At 35.1% G+C, this 8565-nt stretch overlaps 1 non-coding gene across 1 annotated transcript; it reads left to right on the forward strand.

Moving 5' to 3' along the window:
• Positions 1 to 4411: 4411 nt before the first annotated feature.
• LOC141715866 (small nucleolar RNA R71) lies at positions 4412 to 4518 on the forward strand. The gene has a single exon (XR_012572612.1). It is a non-coding gene; the product is annotated as a small nucleolar RNA R71 (small nucleolar RNA).
• The last annotated feature ends 4047 nt before the right edge of the window (positions 4519 to 8565 follow it).

Consider the following 8565-nt stretch of genomic DNA (forward strand, 5'->3'; position numbering starts at 1 on the left):
TTTGAGTGCGTGAGCGAATAAATGTTGGCTGTTACCAGCCTTTCACTAAAATCCAAAAATGGCAAGCGATTCCACCGGTTCATTTCCTGAACCAGGGTTTTGTCCGGTTTTGGAATCATAAAACCATACGAGAGAGAATGTTGTTAATGGCGATCAACAACAAATTAGACTGGACACTAGTTCGCATCTATATTCAGCTGATCAGTCAGAATATAATGCAGACCTATATCTCAATATATAGATCCAGTCGGGTCCCCAGGCACTACGGCCCATCTCGAGGCACCAGTCATCCCGGTCCTCAGGATTAAGTAAAACTCAACCCCCAAAATATCACTATCCAGCCCGTAGAGTGTTTTGATGTCAAACCATTTTGAATTCAAAACATCCCAATTCAGGGTTCGCAAATAACCCGAAAGAAATACCAAAGTCATACAATTAGGACCTCGATATGGTTTTATTATGTTTATCGTATCGGAGGTTATGTTCCTTTTTGCTTTTTTTTGGGCTTCTGGGTATTTGCTCAAGAGAGCAATCGAATTACAGGAACAAGAATAAATGAACAAGCATAATATGAGTAATTGCAGCGAAATGTAAAACATTTAACTATTCTGAACTTAGAATAGGATCGAAAAAATAATTGCAGTAATTTAAAAGAATATTCAAGAATACTTGCAGTATTTAAAAGAAAGTTCGGGAATACTTGCCTCGATAAGCGTTAATCACTATTATCGGTCAATTTTTGTATTGCCTTGAGCATTTGGCTTCATCGTCAAACCACTATCCTATTCTGGATACAATCCCAACATTCAGACCCTTCAGTTGAAACTTCGTTGATCTCGACGTCTAATCACTAGATCGTTCCTAGTCCGATGTCACGTCTCAGGTCTTCCGTCTAAAACCTACAGAGTTGAAATACCCTAATTTAGGCATCTTCTTGAGTTTAACATCAACTCGCCATCCTATTCTACCCACACGATTTCATAACCGAATTCATATTTATATGTATTATCAAAATACACATAGCAATTATGGTTCACATCTTCGAAAATCGGTTTGGTATTTAATTTCGGAAAATACGTATATTTGTCATTTTGAAAAAATAGTGTAATCGATTATTCACAAAATATCTTGTCACTTCACGTAAATAGGTTTCATAAAGTTTAATTATATTCTTGTTCGACGTTTCCGATAATTACAGGTTACGTTCCCGTATTTTCGGAATTAGTTTTCCCGAAAATATGGCAGCGTTTCCTTTATTTATTGGCCTACCCGTCGAGCATCCCGACGTCAATCAATCACAACAACAATCCAATTTTCACAACTACAATTCCAATTGAAGAATCCCAACCACCGATTCCAATCAACACCGCCAATTCTCAACCACCAATACAATTCAGTTATTAACTATTTTTATTTATTTTGAAATTTATTTTACAAGCTAATTTTATTCGTTTTCGTTTCATAATCATTATCATGAACTAATTTATTTAATTAATGAATGTAGGACTCAGATAAAAATCATCACCGTCGACTCGCCGAGGCTCATCGCTGACGGCGGTAAAATTCACGGGTTTCCGATTATCGGACGTCCTACGCGAATCCCACCGATTAATTAGTAATTATTCTCGCACGATAAATTTTATTTTATTTCATGTATTTAATTAAGTCATTTTCCTGCCAAAAATAAAATAATCACATCAACAAAATAATTTTCATAACCAACGCGTGTAAACACGCGCACCAAAAACCAACAGTCAAACAAGCAAAGCAGAACAGGCCGGAAGAATAAGAAACAAGGCGGCTACACGGCGGTAACGCCGCAGAAACACCACACACAAAACACTGAACACACACAGAGGGATGGAAATACACACACACGGACGTTTATACACGCACAAATAAACCTCCAAGCCGAACCGAAGTCCGACGGCGGTTTACCCAAAAAAAAAGAAGCAGCAGTGGCCGGAAACAATCGGGGAAGAAGGGGAAACAGGGCGGCGGTTTCGCCGGAAAAGAAAAGGGCAACGGCGGCTTATCGGCGGGAACATGAGAAAACAGCCGAAATCAGGAGGAAAGAAATAAAAGAAAGAAAGAAAAAGGAAGGGGAAGAGAGAATCGGGAGAGACTGGGAGAGATTGATTGAGGGGGAGAGGAGAGATCGATGTAACAGGAGGGTAGGGACAATTTGGGGGTAGAATTAGGGTTTATATCTATTTTTCCTCCTTTTTATTCGTTATTTTTATTTTCATTGTTATTTCGTCTCGCTCCTGAATCGTGAATGTGTTATTACGCATCGCGTGCAAAATTCATCGAAAAAATATATATAAAATAATTCTAAATAATGTTGAATATTTCTTAAAATCTCCCATTATTGAAAATTAATAAAATTACATTTTTAAAATATTTTTAAATCGCACATCAGACCCGCATTTAATCGTTTAACGAATACACATATGGTAAAATAAAAGTCAGAATATTTCCAAAGAATTTTAAAATTCTCGAAATATTTAAAAGTCAATAAAATAAAATTTTCATGATTTTTTTTTGAAATATTTTGGAATAAATAATTATTTTACAGTTAAGTGCAATCCAAAAAATCATTTAAAAATAATTAAACAATAAAGTGTTCATTTCTGAATTTTAAAAACTCCTAAAAATAATTAATAAAATTATAAAGCAACCAAGATAATTTTAGAAATAATTTTAGCATTTATAAGAATAAATATTCAATAAAAATTACTTTAAAAAAATGAATTAAATCCATACAGCTCGATAATTAATTACAAAATTAATCTCCACATCCAATAATTCACAAACAATTAGTAATACCACAACACATAGCTGACAGAACTATCACGTATTTTATCTGTTTAATAATTCGCTAATTATATTTACATATTGGATCCTAAAATAGGTTACTTAGCCGCTAAGTAACTAAAAAGACAATACGATTTTAATACCAGAATTGGATAATTATCAAAATAGAGCTTCCTATAAAATACTTTATACAAAATTAAGGTGTTAATGTCTCGCCTTTTGAGAATATGGGTTCTTATTGATATATAAAATGGTTTGCGTATCGAAAATTTCACACCGGGACTCGTACAGGTCAAACCGTACCCCGGATCGAGAAAGTCAAAACACAGAAAGTGTTCAGAATTATCAGATTAGGTTAGGAAGGTGTTTTCGGAAGAGTTTCGGGTTGTAAAAATGCAAAAACGATTGAAGTGGGACAATTTCTGATTCTAAAAAGTAATTTTATAATTATGTAAAATAATCTTTATTAATTCAATAAATCCTTATAAAATCATATGGTAATCCAAAAATTACCAGAAAAATACCGAAATTATCTATATTTAATTCTGGATAATTAAAAATTAAAATATCCACATTTTTATCCGAAATAAACATCCAATATTCATATCAATTATCAAGTAATTCACCAAAATTCACATAAAAATCATATAATAATTATTTATTGATAAAAATAATTACATAATATTTCCCCGGCGTTACATTCTGCACCACTTTTTCAGCCACAACTGTATTTTCTGAGACTTGAGATTTTTCAGGCTCTTCGTCTTGCTGAATTTGGGGGCTTGTGACCTTTCCGGACCTCAAGGTGATGGCGTTCACCTCTTCTTCAACTTCCCTCTTTCCTGCATTGGCTTCTGTATCACTAGGAAGCGTTCCTGATGGTCGATTCAATAAGGCGTTAGCAATTTTCCCTATTTGGTCCTCCAGAGTCTTGATAGAAACAACCTGGCTTTGGCATATAAGAGCCTGGTTTTTGCACATAAGCCTCAACTCCTCCAATTCAGATTTTTCTTTAGCAGATTGATCGACACTTCTATGCGGGTAGTGTTGAAGTTGGAGTTGTTGTATTGGTGCATATTATTGCTGAAAAGCAGGAGGATTGAATTGATTGGATCCAAACTGCTGATAAGGCTGTTGTACCGCATTCTGATTGTTGCTCCAGCTGAAGTTAAGATGATTCCAGTTGTCAAGATGATAAGTATTTGGAGCTGGTTGATGCGATATCTGAAAGTTGCACATAAACTGAGCTGAGTCACTGGATATAGCGCATTGATCCATCGTATGCGGACCTGCACACAGCTCGCAAACACTAGTTATCTACTTAACACCATATTTAGCCAGAGAATCGATCTTCATAGACAACTGTTGAGCAGTGATAGCCGTAGTTGTATCCACTTGAAGAACTCCTACTATCTTATCCTGTGGCAATCTCTGAGTTGGATACTGATATTCATTAGAAACCATCAATTCAATTATATCATAAGCTTCATCATAGCTCTTTGCTCATAATGCTCCACCTGATTCTGCATCGAGCATGGGTCTTGACTGTGCTCCCAAACCGTTATAGAAGCAATTGATGATCATCCAATCATGCATTCCACGATGAGGACACTTCCTAAGCATCTCTTTATAGCGCTCCCAAGCTTCACATAGAGATTCTCCTGATTGCAGCATAAATTGAATAAGAACGTTTCTAATTACAGCTCTCTTCGCCATAGGGAAGAATTTATTAAGAAACTTCTGAACAAGATCCTCCCAAGTGGTGATAGAACCTGCTGGTAGAGAATGTAACCAGCACTTAGCTTTATCCCTCAGAGAGAATGGGAAAAGCCTCAACTTTATAGCATCTTTAGAAACACAATTGAACTTGAAGGTGTCACAGATCTCTATGAAATCCCTAATGTGCGTATTGGGATCTTTCGTTGGAGACCCCCCAAACTGGATTGAATTCTGCACCCATTGAATTATGCTAGGCTTAATCTCAAAGGTATTAGCTGTGATAGCTGGCCTGACAATTCTAGATTGAATTTCATTGATCTTGGGTTGAGAAAAATCCATCAAGGCTTTCGTTCGTGCTGCTGGATCTCCCATTGTAATGAGTACCTGAAACACAAACAAATAAACCGTGAAAGTAAAAGAATTCGAGTCAGTGAACTTTAACGACCACTGATGACAAGCACATAAATTAAAATTTAACACCGAGTCCCCGGAAGCGGCGCCAAAAACTTGTTAGGACGTTAACACGTGCTAATATTACACGCAAGTATACGCATTCGCAAGTTGTATAAGATTTAGATCCAATTCGTTCCCACAGAGACTCTTTGGTTAATTTAAGAATATGCACCTATGCAACAATAATATGGTTATTATCCAATGCTAAGATAAATAACAAGTTGAGATTGTTTATAACTAAGAATTAAACTAACAATTTTAACTAAGAGAACAAGAATGGTTGAATTAATATATATGACAAACATGGGATCCTAAGTTCATTAAATACTTCATTCAATAGCCTTTTGTTCTTAACCTTAGCATGTAATGGTGATGACACTAATCAGATAACACGAAACTAGTAAACGCCAACTTTTGTTGAACGAATACCCTACTATCAAGCATCCACAAAAGAGATAGAAGTTGAATAGACTCCAATTATGCTTAGTCCTTATATGTCTATAATAATTGAAAACATAACGGTTTAATGCGCAAGTTATCTATCGTGATTACAAAGGGCAAGTAAGATGGTTAAAATTACCTACAAATTATGCATAACAATAACACATGAACCTATGCTAGCATGACAAGTTCTAAACCTCTATATCCAATGTTACTTCAATAGTGATTAACACACTATCTTCTATGTTAGCTACGCACATAAGACGAATAAACACAACCAATACTAGGTTATCATACAATCACCACACACTAAGGTATCGAAACAATTTAACAAAAGAAATCCGTAAATAAATCCACTAGAACTCTAAGATAACGATTAGTTCATAATCGAACTCATCATCACCATGGGTTCCAATAAAAGCATGATAATAAACAATATAAGGGTACTAGGGTTCAAAGACAAATCGAAAATAAGCATCCAAGTATCAACTATATTAAAGAAAATAAAAGTCTTCTTCTCCATAGCCTTTTCGTGCCCTCTAGGTCTTTTTATTGCTCTCCCCGGTCTCCTTGTTGTTAAAAATGTCTTTTTATTGGTATATATAGGCTCCAGGATGACCAGAACTCTCAAAATCTTCAATTTCGACTAAAATCAGGATTCTGGTACAGAAACCGGGCGCGGGCGCGCTGCTACTGGGCGCGGCCACACTGGAATAGTGTTTTCAGCGGTGCGGATGTGCTGGTTCTGGCGTGGCAGCGCTGGTTCTGGCGCGGCCGCGCTGACATTCTGGAAAAATTCTGACATTTCTTCAATTGGCCATTTCTTGAGTTCTGCTCGTCAGAATTAGGTGATTCAACTACCCACACAAAGCTAACAAGATTCTCTACAACTTGATAATGGCCTAGGCTTCCAATTCTTATCTCTTTTTAGAATAATTCTTTGAAAATCTTCTTTATTCCTTTAACTGGTGCCTAAAATGCAATAACACAAAAACACATCAAAAATACCAACAACTTGAGTCTAAAACACCAACTTAAGCTTGTAATGAAGCGTTCCAAGTAGATATAAAATCCACTTATCAATAGGCATCTCACTCCATGCCTTACATTAGCTCTGGCACCCTAACGTTCATAACTTTCTTATATCCTGGACAATCTTATAAAATTTCTTTATCATCCTTTTGATTCCACTTTCCTTTCTAGTCAAGTTCTCCATGCTCATGAATCATTGTCTCTTCTTAACATAAGCGATTCCTTCTTTCTAATTATACTGATTTGGTTATTATTAGATAAGCCATTCTGTGGCTAATAATGGAATAAAAGTTTTCTATAATTATTTGAATTCTTGTCGACCGAACTATCAAAACCCATTGTCAGCTACTTCCTTAACTTTACTTACACAATCACTAATCGCACAACTTTCATTTTTAATCCACTCCAACTATTCTCTGTCACATCTTTGGCTTCTTTGCATTGAAGATATGTTTCAAATTATTGAGGTCTATGCCCGCTATACATCATCTCTCCTGCATAATCAAGAGATCTTCTTCTTTAGTTCACATTCCAACATTGTCAGCTCATATCATACATCAAATACTTGTATTCACGAGTTCTCCGGTATTTTGGAATAATTTTTGTTACATTGTCATTCTATATTGATATACCTCCAAATCCTTTAATAAAAGTTTATTGCAGATGATAAAATTTCTTTAATCGTCTAACAACATCCATATTTGCATAGTTTCCAATTTCTTCTTTATTCAACCTCTCTTCTTCATTCTCTTCCTTCCTTCTCTTGGTTCTTATCTTGACCCTTGAGTTCTTGAAAACATTCTTCTCACTCACATGTGCAAATAACGTTTTAATTCTCTTATCTATTACAAAGGCATATTTATCCAATTAAAACCTCGCACACTTGCAATAACATCGCGCTAATTTTGCTAAACTTATGAATTTTACTGGTGTCCTTACTTCCTACAAATTCCTTATTACTTTGATTCCGGATCTGAAAATCACATCATAATTTGACTTAATTTAATTGAAATCGATTTCCATCTAACTGACCATAAGTTGGTAAAATTAACCAATTAACTCTTTTAATTGATCAATCGAACCAAGTGATGACTAGTTAAATGAAATCGGAGACCAATTATATAAATTCAGTTTGGCCACAACAACTTCTTTCAGGAACCGAGATCGCAATCATTTAGAGTATCAACAGGGTGTATTAATAACACACAAAAGTATACTTTTGCCTTTAAAAGTAGGGTATTATCAAAAAAAATTGGGCAGCATCTCCTCTATATCATTGACTACCAGTCGGACTCAAGCCGACACCAACAATCAGCCAAACAACCAACAACCATATCAATCCATCACCATTAACCAAACTCATCATTTCACCATACTTCAGAACATATTATGTTGATAACCACATAACATACATCTTTTAATCGAACTAAGACAAACAAACAATGATTGGTATAACTATACTTTTCCTCAATTCTTTTATAATATCTCAGTATATAATTAATGAATATTTATTTGACTGTTTCTCAAAAACTTTATTCATTTATTCCAAGATTCTTCTAGCTCCATTTTAAATTCAAGCTCTCTAATTAACAATTCCTATCACTTATACATGCTCATAAATCCATTCTAAAGATATCTTTTAATCTTATTTTCCATGGCTCATACTTGTATATGGATACTTTTAAGAACCTATACTGCATCTTTTAACCGATCAAACAAATCCTCTACTCTTGAGAATATACGCTTCTTTTCATAGTTAACTTGTCTAATTTTTAATAACCAACACATGGTCTCAATCCATACTATCATATTCTATGAAAACTCATTTGGTTTTAAAGCATTACTTCTTAAAAGATTTGACGCGGTTGGATCACCAGTTCTTTATCTCTATTTATATTTTCCTATACGGAACCTTCGTTGCTGGCTCAGTTATGGGGGTCAAATTTACCATAACTCACTTACTTGAGTTGAACAACCTAACAATTCCTCGAAGAACACGCTCAAAATTTATTTGTAACTAGAATTTCTTCGATCCTGAATCTTCATGACAAGTATCTTCCACATGATTGAGGTACGCTTCATCTTCACAATGTATTCATCGAT

This window comes from Apium graveolens, chromosome 3 (assembly GCF_009905375.1).
Source record: "Apium graveolens cultivar Ventura chromosome 3, ASM990537v1, whole genome shotgun sequence".
Classification (NCBI taxonomy): Eukaryota; Viridiplantae; Streptophyta; class Magnoliopsida; order Apiales; family Apiaceae; genus Apium; species Apium graveolens.